This window comes from Theropithecus gelada, chromosome 10 (assembly GCF_003255815.1).
Source record: "Theropithecus gelada isolate Dixy chromosome 10, Tgel_1.0, whole genome shotgun sequence".
In the NCBI taxonomy this organism is placed as follows: Eukaryota; Metazoa; Chordata; class Mammalia; order Primates; family Cercopithecidae; genus Theropithecus; species Theropithecus gelada.
Window position 1 is genome coordinate 20,939,844 of NC_037678.1, and position 10,356 is coordinate 20,950,199.

The window sequence follows — 10,356 nt, forward strand, 5'->3', positions numbered from 1 at the left end:
CGGCCCCCCCCCCCCCGCCCGGGGGGCAAGGGGAGACCCCCTCAAAAAAAAAAAAAAAAAAAAAAAAAAAAATTAACCAGGCGTGGTGGTGCACACCTATAATCCCAGCTACTCCAGAGGCTGAGACAGGAGAATCACTTGAACCCTGGAGGCAGGGGTTGCAGTGAGCTGAGATTGTGCCATTGCACTCCAGCCTAAGTGACAGAGCAAGACTTCGTCTCAAAAAAAAAAAAAAAAAAAAAAAAAAAATTTAGCCATTGTGGTGGAGTGTGCCTGCAGTCTCAGCTACTCACCGGGGCTGAGGCGGGATGATCACTTCAGACCAGGAGTTGGAGTCTACAGTGAACCATGATGGTGCTATTGCACACCAGCCTGGGTGACAGAGCGAAACCCCCAGCTTCCCAAAAAATGTCATTCACAAAGAATTCGGCCAGGTGTGGTGGCACATGCCTGTAATCTCAGCTACTCAGGAGGCTGAGGCAGGAGAATCGCTTGAACCTGGGAGGCAGAGGTTGCAGTGAGCCGAGACTGTGCCGTTGCACTCCAGCCCGGGCAACAGAGCGAGACTCCGTCTCAAAAAAAAAAAAAAGAAAGAAAGAAAGAAAAAAAGAAATGGAATTGCAAATAGCAAATCCATCCTAAAAGCACAAATTTATTGAATTGTTACTGAATGCTCTTTTTTTTTTTTTTTTTTGAGACGGAGTTTCGCTCTTGTTGCTCAGGCTGGAGTGCAGTGGCGCAATCTCAGCTCACTGCAACCCGCCTTCCGGGTTCAAGCAATTCTCCAGCTTCAGCCTCCCAAGTAGCTGGGATTACAGGCATGCGCCACCATGCCCGGCTAATTTTGTATTTTTAGTAGAGATGGGTTTTTCCACGTCGGTCAGGCTGGTCTCGAACTCCCAGCCTCAGGTGATCCACCCGCCTTGGCCTCCCGAAGTGCTGGGATTACAGTCATGAGCCACCGCGCCCGGCAATTTTTGCATTTTTATAGAGATGGAGTTTTGCCATGTTGCCTAGGCTGGTCTTGAACTCTTGGGTTCAAATGATCTGCCCACCTCAGCCTCCTACAGGGCTAAGATTACAGGTAAGAGCCACTGTGCCCAGCCTAAATGTCCCCTGTTCACAAGGACATTAGTCATGCTGGATTAGAGCTCACCCTAATGACCTAATTTTAATTTTATTACTTCTGTCAAGACCCTATTTCCAAATAAGGTCACATTCCGAGGTACTAGGGGTTAGGACTTCAACATCTTTTTTTGAGGAAACACAATTCGACTCATAGCTCCCCGCTTCCAGGAGTGGACTCAAGTGGCCAGATTTATGCTGGGGAGGACCAGGAATGTCATACTTTATTTTTTTATTATTTTTTGAGCAGAGTCTAACTCTGTCACCCAGGCTGGAGTGCAGTGGCACCATCTCGGCTCACTGCAACCTCTGCCTCCCGGGTTCAAGCGCTTCTCCTGCCTCAGCCTCCGGAGCAGCTGGGATTATAGGCATGGGCCACCAACCCTGGATGATATTTGTATTTTTAGTAGAGACCGGGTTTCACCATGTTGTCCAGGCTGGTTTCAAACTTGCCCTGGCCTCCCAAAGTGCTGGGATCACAGGCGTGAGCCACCACGCCTGGCCAACCTCCCTAGTTTAAATGTCATATTTTACAAGAAGGATGCCTGCTGTAAACTTAACATGATTCAAAACTTTGTGTTCCAAGAATACGAGTAGGAGATGAAATGCACTCACATAACTCATAAATCTGCACAACCACCTGACCACATTTTTGCTTTTGATCCTGCTTTGTGTCTTTTCAGCATTATCTGTACCTGCGGGCAGTCTACTAAATTAACAGCACCACCTGTCGTGGAGGTGGTTTGGTCTTCTTCACAGTATCTCATCATGTCCAATATCCACTCCAAAGGTGTTGATTTTAGAACATGCTTTTCAGCACTAGCCCCTCTCCTTCAGGAATGCTTGAATGATGTTATTATAGCCTTTTTCTTGTTTGTTTGTTTTTGTTTTTTCTGAGATAGAGTCTTGTTCTGTCACCCAGGCTGGAGTGCAGTGGTGCAATCTCAGCTCACTGCAACCTCCGTCTCCTGGGTTCAAGCAATTATCCTGCCTCAGCCTCCTGAGTAGCTAGGATTACAGGCATATGCCACCACACCCGGCTAATTTTTGTATTTTTAGTAGAGATAGGGTTTCACCATGTTGGCCAGGCCGTTCTCAAACTCCTGACCTCGTGATCTGCCTCTCTCTACCTCCCCAAGTGCTGGGATGACAGGCATGAGCCACTGCACCCGGTCTTGTTATAGCCTTTTTAAGATGTTTATAATAACAGTGCCTGTCCAAATAATAGCACAAAAAGCAATTGCTAGTGTCCCAAGCAAGTCAACAACGGTGTGATTTGCTCAGTAATGACAGGATGTGGGCATTTACTTCCTTGCTAAAGTGGCGCCACCTTGTGGCAATAGCATAAACAGTTTATAATCCACTCCACCAGCTTTGAAATTGTTCTACATATATATATATATATATATATATATTTTTTTTTTGAGACGGAGTCTTGCTCTGTCACCCAGGCTGGAGTGCAGTGGCCGGATCTCAGCTCACTGCAAGCTCCTCCTCTCAGGTTCACGCCATTCTCCTGCCTCAGCCTCCCGAGTAGCTGGGACTACAGGCACCCGCCACTTCGCCCGGCTAGTTTTTTGTATTTTTTAGTAGAGACGGGGTTTCACCGTGTTAGCCAGGATGGTCTCGATCTCCTGACCTCATGATCCGCCCGTCTCGGCCTCCCAAAGTGCTGGGATTACAGGCTTGAGCCACCGTGCCCGGCCGAAATTGTTCTATATTTAACAAGTTAATTTTTTCCCCCTAGTATTTGTATTATTTATAATCTATACGCGGAGTAGCACTTTTTGTTCTTTTTTTTTTTGAGCCGGAGTCTCACTTTGTTGCCCAGGCTGGAGTACAGTGGCGCAATCTCGGCTCACTGCAACCTCTGCCTTCCAGGTTCAAGCGATTCTCCTCCCTCAGCCTCCTGAGTAGCTGGGATTACAGGAGTGCACCACCACACCCAGCTAATTTTTGTATTTTTAGTAGAGATGGAGTTTCACCATGTTAGTCAGGCTGGTCTTGAACTCCTGACCTCAAGTGATCCTCCTGCCTCGGCCTCCCAAAGTGCCGGGATTACAGGCGTGAGCCACCTTGCCTGGCCTGTTAATGTTTTGTTTGTTTGTTTGTTTGTTTGTTTGTTTGTTTTTGAGACGGAGTCTCGCTCTGTCGCCCAGGCTGGAGTGCAGTGGCCGGATCTCGGCTCACTTCAAGCTCTGCCTCCCAGGTTCACACCATTCTCCTGCCTCAGCCTCCCGAGCAGCTGAGACTACAGGTGCCCGCCACCTCGCCTGGCTAGTTTTTTGTTTTTTTTTTTTTTTTGTATTTTTTAGTAGAGACGGGGTTTCACCGTGTTAGCCAGGATGGTCTCGATCTCCTGACCTCATGATCCGCCCGCCTCGGCCTCCCAAAGTGCTGGGATTACAGGCTTGAGCCACCGCGCATGTTAATGTTTTTATGTGGCACTCTGTCAAAGGCACATGATTCATATATCTGCATATGATGCATAGTCCAGAAAGGCTGAGATTTAGGTCTGTGGCTCTTGCCCCAGGTGAGACATAAAAGCTTTCTTGTCCCTTTCCCTCCTGTTTGGGGTCCCATAGGAGCTGAAGGATACAGTTCTCAGAGAGCAGTTGGGTCTGAGCATAAATGCCCATCAATAAGGAGCAGGTGACACTGCCACAGCTGGGTAATTTGTCTCTTTGCTCGTCTGCAGCCCATTTGGTGATGATCTATTTGTCCCAGGGAATGGATGATGGCAGGTTTGTCGATATTTTACACTTATGAACCTGCCTGTTCCTCTCTGCCTGGCTCTGCCCATCTGTCTTTGTCCCTGGCTCCTCTCATTTCACTTCACAGATTGGATAACAGACCTTGGCAAAGAATTATGAAGGTGGATTCCATGAGGGCAGCTTTGGGAAGGGAGGAGGGCAGGAGATGAGGGGTCAGCTCTCTGCAGGGAGAGGAGGGGTGGGTGGGACACATGTTCAGGAGAAAAAGATGTCACAGACATAGTGGTGGGCAGAAAGGAACTTCAGACAGAGAGAGAGAGGTCCTAGGACAGAGGACAGTGGCATGATCATGGCTCACTGAAGCCTTGACTTCTTGGGCTTAGGTGATACTCTGGCCTCAGCCTCCCGAGTAGCTGGGACTGCAAGCACACACCACCATGCCCAGCTAATATTTTAAAATTATTTTTGTAGAGATGGGGTCTTCCTGTGTTACCCAGGCTGGTCTTGAACTCTGGCCTTAAGTGATCCTCCTGCCTCAGCTTCCCAAAGTGCTGGGATTATAGGTGTGAGTTACTGTGCACAGCCACTTTTTTATTGGTGGATTTTTATTTTATTTTATTTTATTTTTGTGACAGGGTCTGGCTCTGTCACCCAGGCGGGAGTGCAGTGATGCGATATTGGCTTACTGCAACCTCCGCCTCCCCGCCTCCTGGGTTCAAGCCATCCTCCCACCTCAGCCTCCTGAACTGCTGGGACTACAGGTGTGCACCACCACACCCAATTAATTTTTGTATTTTTTGTAGAGATGGGGTTTGTCATATTGCCCAGGTTGGTCTCGAACTCCTGAGCTCAAAGCTATCTGCCCACCTCGGCCTCCCAAAGTGGGATTACAGGCATGAGTTATCGCACCCAGCCTATTGGTGGAATTTTATCCTAACTGGTTTGCTGATTAGAATGCAGCAACTGGTATGCTACACAGAATGAATGGTCTGTGGGGTGAGGACAGTTCCCATCAGGTGCTCAGTTAACCAGCATTGTATGTCACTGAGTGCCACAAAGAGAGCCCAGTTCCACCTCCACCCCCTTTTTTCTTTTTCCTTTTTTTTTTTTTTTGAGATGGAGTTTTGCTCTTGTTGCCCAGGCTAGAGTGCAATGGCACGATCTTGGCTCACCACAACCTCCGCTTCCTGGGTTCAAGCGATTCTTCTGCCTCAGCCTCTTGAGTAGCTGGGACTATAGGCACATGCCACCACGCCTGGCTAATTTTGTATTTTTAGTAGAGACGGGGTTTCTCCACGTTGGTCAGGCTGGTCTCGAACTCCCGACCTCAGGTGATCCGCCCGCCTTGGCCTCCCAAAGTACTAGAATTACAGGCGTGAGCCACCGTGCCTGGCCCACCCCTTTTCTTTTAGAGTGAAGGTCTTGTTCTGTTGTCCAGGTTGGAGTGCAGTGGCACGACCATATCTCACGCAGCCTCCAACTCCTGGGCTCAAGCAGTCCTCCCACCTCAGCCTCTGAATAGCTGGGACTAGAGGCACACACTACCATGCCCAGTTCATTTTAAAATTTTTAATAGAGAGACAAAGGTCTCGCTATGTTGCCCAGGTTGGTCTTGAAATCCTGGCCTCTGGGCGCAGTGGCTCACGCCTGTAATCCCAGCACTTTGGGAGGCCGAGACGGGCGGATCACGAGGTCAGGAGATCGAGACCATCCTGGCTAACATGGTGAAACCCCGTCTCTACTAAAAAAATACAAAAAATTAGCCAGTCATGGTGGCAGGCACCTGTAGTCCCAGCTATGCAAGAGGCTGAGGCAGGAGAATGGGGTGAGCTCCAGAGGCAGAGCTTGCAGAGAGCAGAGATCGTGCCACTGCACTCCAGCCTGGGTGACAGAGCGAGACTCCATCTCAAAAAAAAAAGAAAAGAAAAGAAATCCTGGCCTCAAGTAATCCTCCTGCCTAGGCCTCCCAGTGTGCTGTGATTACATGTGTGAGCCACCGAGCTTGGACCCCATCCCTGCTCTCTTTCTTCCTTTTCTTTCCTTTCCTTTTCCTTTTCCTTCCCTTTCTTTTTCCTCCCCCCCCCCTTTTTTCTTTTTTTGACATGGAGTCTCGCTCTGTTGCCCAGGCTGGAGTGCAGTGGCATGAGCTCAGCTCACTGCAACTTCCACTTCCCAGGTTCAAGCGATTCTCCTGCCTCAGCCTCCCGAGTAGCTGGGACCACAGGTACCCGCCACCACGCCCAGCTGATTTTTGTATTTTTGGTAGAGATGAGGTTCCACCATGTTGGCCAGGCTGGTCTTGAACTCCTGACCTCAGGTGATCCACCCACCTCGGCCTCCCAAAGTGCTGGGATTACAGGAATGAGCTACCCGCCGAGACCCCTGCTCCCTTTCAAGAAGGGTAAATAGATTTAGTTAAGCAAGGAAAAGATTCTGGGATGGAGTGGGTATATGTCCTGGGGAGAGAACTAGGGCCGTAATTGGGGTGACCAAAGGTTCTGGCTTGTCCAGAACTGCGGGGTTTTCTGGGATGGAGGACTTTCAGTGCTAAAACTGAGAAAGTCCAGGATACACTGGGATATGTGGTCGCTGTAGCTGGGGTGGGATGGGGGCCTTGAGGTTGCCCTTGTAGTCAGTGGCCACACTGTGGTTCATACAGGATGGGGAGGGAGGCCCGTATCCCATCTCTCCCAGGCAGGGGTGGAGGCATGCTCTCAGCACCACCTTTTTTCCTGCCCTATTTGACTGGAGAGAGATGGAAAACCCTTTTTGGAAATGCTAAGACCCACAGGAGGAGGCTGCAGGTCACTCCTCCCTCATTCTCCTCACCTGGGAGGGAGTGTGAGGCAGCCAGGAATGCCGAGGCTTTGGTGAAAGCCTCTTCCCCTAAACCAGCAAGGCTGGCTCCTCCCTGTCCATGGGTCCAGCTTGCTGTGGCCTGACTGCCAAATGCCCTCTACTACATAGCCAACGTGCTCTACTCGGCCTCTGTTGACATAATTCAATGACATGTCACCAAGGCAGCCCATTCCATTGTTAGAAAATTATTCCAGCTAGGCACAGTGGCTCATGCCTTTAATCCCAGCACTTTGGGAGGCTGAGGCAGGTGGATCATTTGAGGTCAGGAGTTTAAGACTGGCCTGGCCAATATGGTGAAACCCCATCTCTACTAAAAATACAAAAATTAGGTGGGTGTGGTAATGCAAACCTGTAATCCCAGCTACTCGGGAGGCTGAGGCAGGAGAATTGCTTGAGCCTAGAAAGTGGAGGTTGCAGTGAGCTGAGATCACGCCACTGCACTCCAGCCTGGGCAACAGAGTGAGACCCTGTCTCAAAAAAAAAAAAAGAAAAAAGAAAAGTATTCCTTGTATTGAATGAAAGGCTGCCACCACATAATCGCCACCTGTTTGTTATATTCAACTGTGCTTTCTTCCTGGAAGAGCCCTCACCACACCCCCCTCATTTTTTTTTTTTTTTTTTTTTTTGAGACAGAGTCTTGCCGTTGCCCAGGCTGGAGTGCAGTGTTACAATCTCCACTCACTGCAACCTCTGCCTCCTACGTTCAAGCGATTCTCATACTTCAGCCTCCGGAGTAACTGGGACCACAGGTGTGTGCTACCACGCCTGGCTAATTTTTTGTATTTTTAGTAGAGATCGGGTTTTGCCATGTTAGCCAGACTGGTCTCAAACTCTTGGCCTCAAGTGATCCACCTGCCTCAACCTCCCAAAGTGCTAGGATTACAGGCGTGAGCCACCGCGCCCGGCCTCTGGCAGCCCCTTCACATACTGTGTACATATTGCTTCCTCTGAGTTTCCCCTGGTCCTTCCCTCTCTCCTGGCAGACTCCTACTCATCCTTTGAAGCTCAGGTCCAAGGTCAGGCTGGCAGAGGTGGTCGCTTCCACCATTCCACAGTCACTCTGCCACACTGGGTTCCTAAGGGAAGAGCTGTTCCCACCACATGACACCATTTGCTGTGCCTCCATCAACCCACCTGGGTTTCTCCTGGGTGGCTTTGACTGGGAACTCTGCTAAGATCATACTGACTTTGATTTTTTTGTTTGTTTGTTTTTTTGAGACAGAGTCTCTCTCTGTCACCCAGGCTGGAGTGCAGTGGCGCACTCGGCTCACTACAACCTCTGCCTCCCAGGTTTAAGCCATGTTCCTGCCTCGGTCTCTGGAGTAGCTGGGATTACAGGTGTGCGCCACCATGCCCAGCTAATTTTTGTATTTTTATTTTTTATTTGATTTATTTGTTTGTTTTTTTGAGATGGAGTTTTGCTTTTGTTGCCCAGGCTGGAGTGCAATGGCACGATCTTGGCTCACTACAACCTCTGCCTCCTGGGTTTAAGTGATTCTCCTGCCTCAGACTCCCGAGTAGCTGGGATTACAGGCACATGCCACCACACCCGGCTAATTTTTGTATTTTTAGTAGAGATGGGGTTTCATCATATTGATCAGGCTGGTCTCGAACCCCTGGCCTCAGGTGATCCCCCCGCCTCGACCTCCCAAAGTGCTGGGATTACAGGCATGAGCCATTGCGCCCGGCCTAATTTTTGTATTTTTAGTAGAGACGGGGTTTCACCATGTTGGCCAGGCTGGTCTCTAACTCCTGACCTCAGGTAATCCACCCGCCTTGGCCTCCCAAAGTGCTGGGTTTACTGGCGTGAGCCACCACGCCCAGCCTGGTTTATTTATTTAAAAACTCATAACTCACTACAGCCTGGACCTCCTGCCTCAAGTGATTTTCCTGCCTCATCCTCCTGAGTAGCTGGGACTACAGGCGTGCGCTACCATGCTCAGTTAATTATTTGAATTTTCGTAGATCCTTCTGCCTTGGCCTCCCAAAGTGCTGTGATTACAGGCATGAGCCACCACACCTGGTCCTAATCTTATAATTATAATTATTATTTTTTAAAATAGAGACTGGGTCTTGCTCTGTTGCCCAGACTAGAGTGCAGTGGTGCAATCATGGCCTGCCCTCCATTCTCCCATGCCAAGCACACCAGGGCAACCACTAGTCAGTGGGTGGACATTCTTTTGGGGAGCTGTCTCTGCCCCTTTGGAAGTGGATAAAACCCCTGCCCCCTGTGGGGTCTGCAAGCTCTCCACCCCTGCCAATGTCTGTGATCTGGGGGATTATGGACTGAGAAGGGATTAGTTCAGAGGGCGGGGAAAAGAGCTGGACAGGGCAGAAAGAGGCCCCAAGATTTTCAGGCAGAGAAGTCAAAGGGGGATAAAAAGGGGAAAGGAGATGGTGGAGATAAAGTGTCTGCAGCTGACAGTCTTGTCCCCGTCTTCACTTGTAAAGAAGTTTGTTTCTTTGATGGTGATAAACCTGGCCTGTGAATGCCCTTTCCCAGAGAATGCACCACACAGGAGCACGTAATGTTGTATACAGTTTCAGGTGGCTTACTGATGCAACCCCCTTTGCAGAAATTTTAACAGTGAGAAAATTATAACAGTGAAAGTGATCTGACCTAACTGACTCCATTTTGCTTTTAACCCCCAAACTGTCCTTGTTCATTTCTGGGCATAGGCCAAATTTACAGTCTTTTTGTTTGTTTATGTGTTTGTTTTTTGAGACGGAGTTTCGCTCTTGTTGCCCAGGCTGGAGTGCAGTGGTGCAATCTCGGCTCACTGCAACTTCTGCCTCCAGGGTTCAAGAGATTCTCCTGCCTCAGCCTCTCGAGTAACTGGGATTACAGGTGCCCGCCACCATGCCTGGCTAAGTTTTTGTATTTTTAGTAGAGACGAGGTTTCACCCTGTTGGCCAGGCTGGTCTTGAACTCCTGACCTAAACTCCTGACCCACCCGCCTCAGCCTCCCAAAGTGCTGGGATTACAAGCATGAGCCACCATGCCTGGCTGCAAATTTATAGTTTAACTTTGAAACAAAGATAATAGCCCTCTCCCAAAATAAACCCCTTTCTTGCCTGGGGACCAGACTGCCTTTGTAAGACTAACAAATTAGCCACGAGATTAGAAATTACGGTTCAGAAGTCATGCAGGTAGTGGCCACAGATTCTAAACCTCCCCAACGGCTCCTAGGGATAACATCACTACTGTAAAACCTAAGATTGGTGCTCAAGATATTTTTCCGATCCTGCACTCAATGGATCCGCAGGCGACACACAGATTAAGAAACCGGATCATCTGGTCTTGTGGCCCCCCACCCAGAGATCCACTTAGCACAAGAGGACAGCTTCCACTCCCTATGATGGCATCTCCGACTTGACCAATCAGCACTCTCCACTTTCTGGCCCCTACCCACCAAATTATCCTTAATAAAACCCAGTCTCCGAATTTTCAGGGAGGCTGATTTGAGTAATAATAAAACTCCGGTCTCCCATTCAGTCGGCTCTGCATGAATTAAACTCTTATTGCAATTCCCCTGTCTTGATAAATCGCTCTGTCAGGGGAAAAATGAAACGGGCAAAATGAACCCATGGGGAGGTTACACTGACCCTCTGCTGCACATCCCGGACAGCCGTGTTAAGAACTCTTGGTATTATTGTT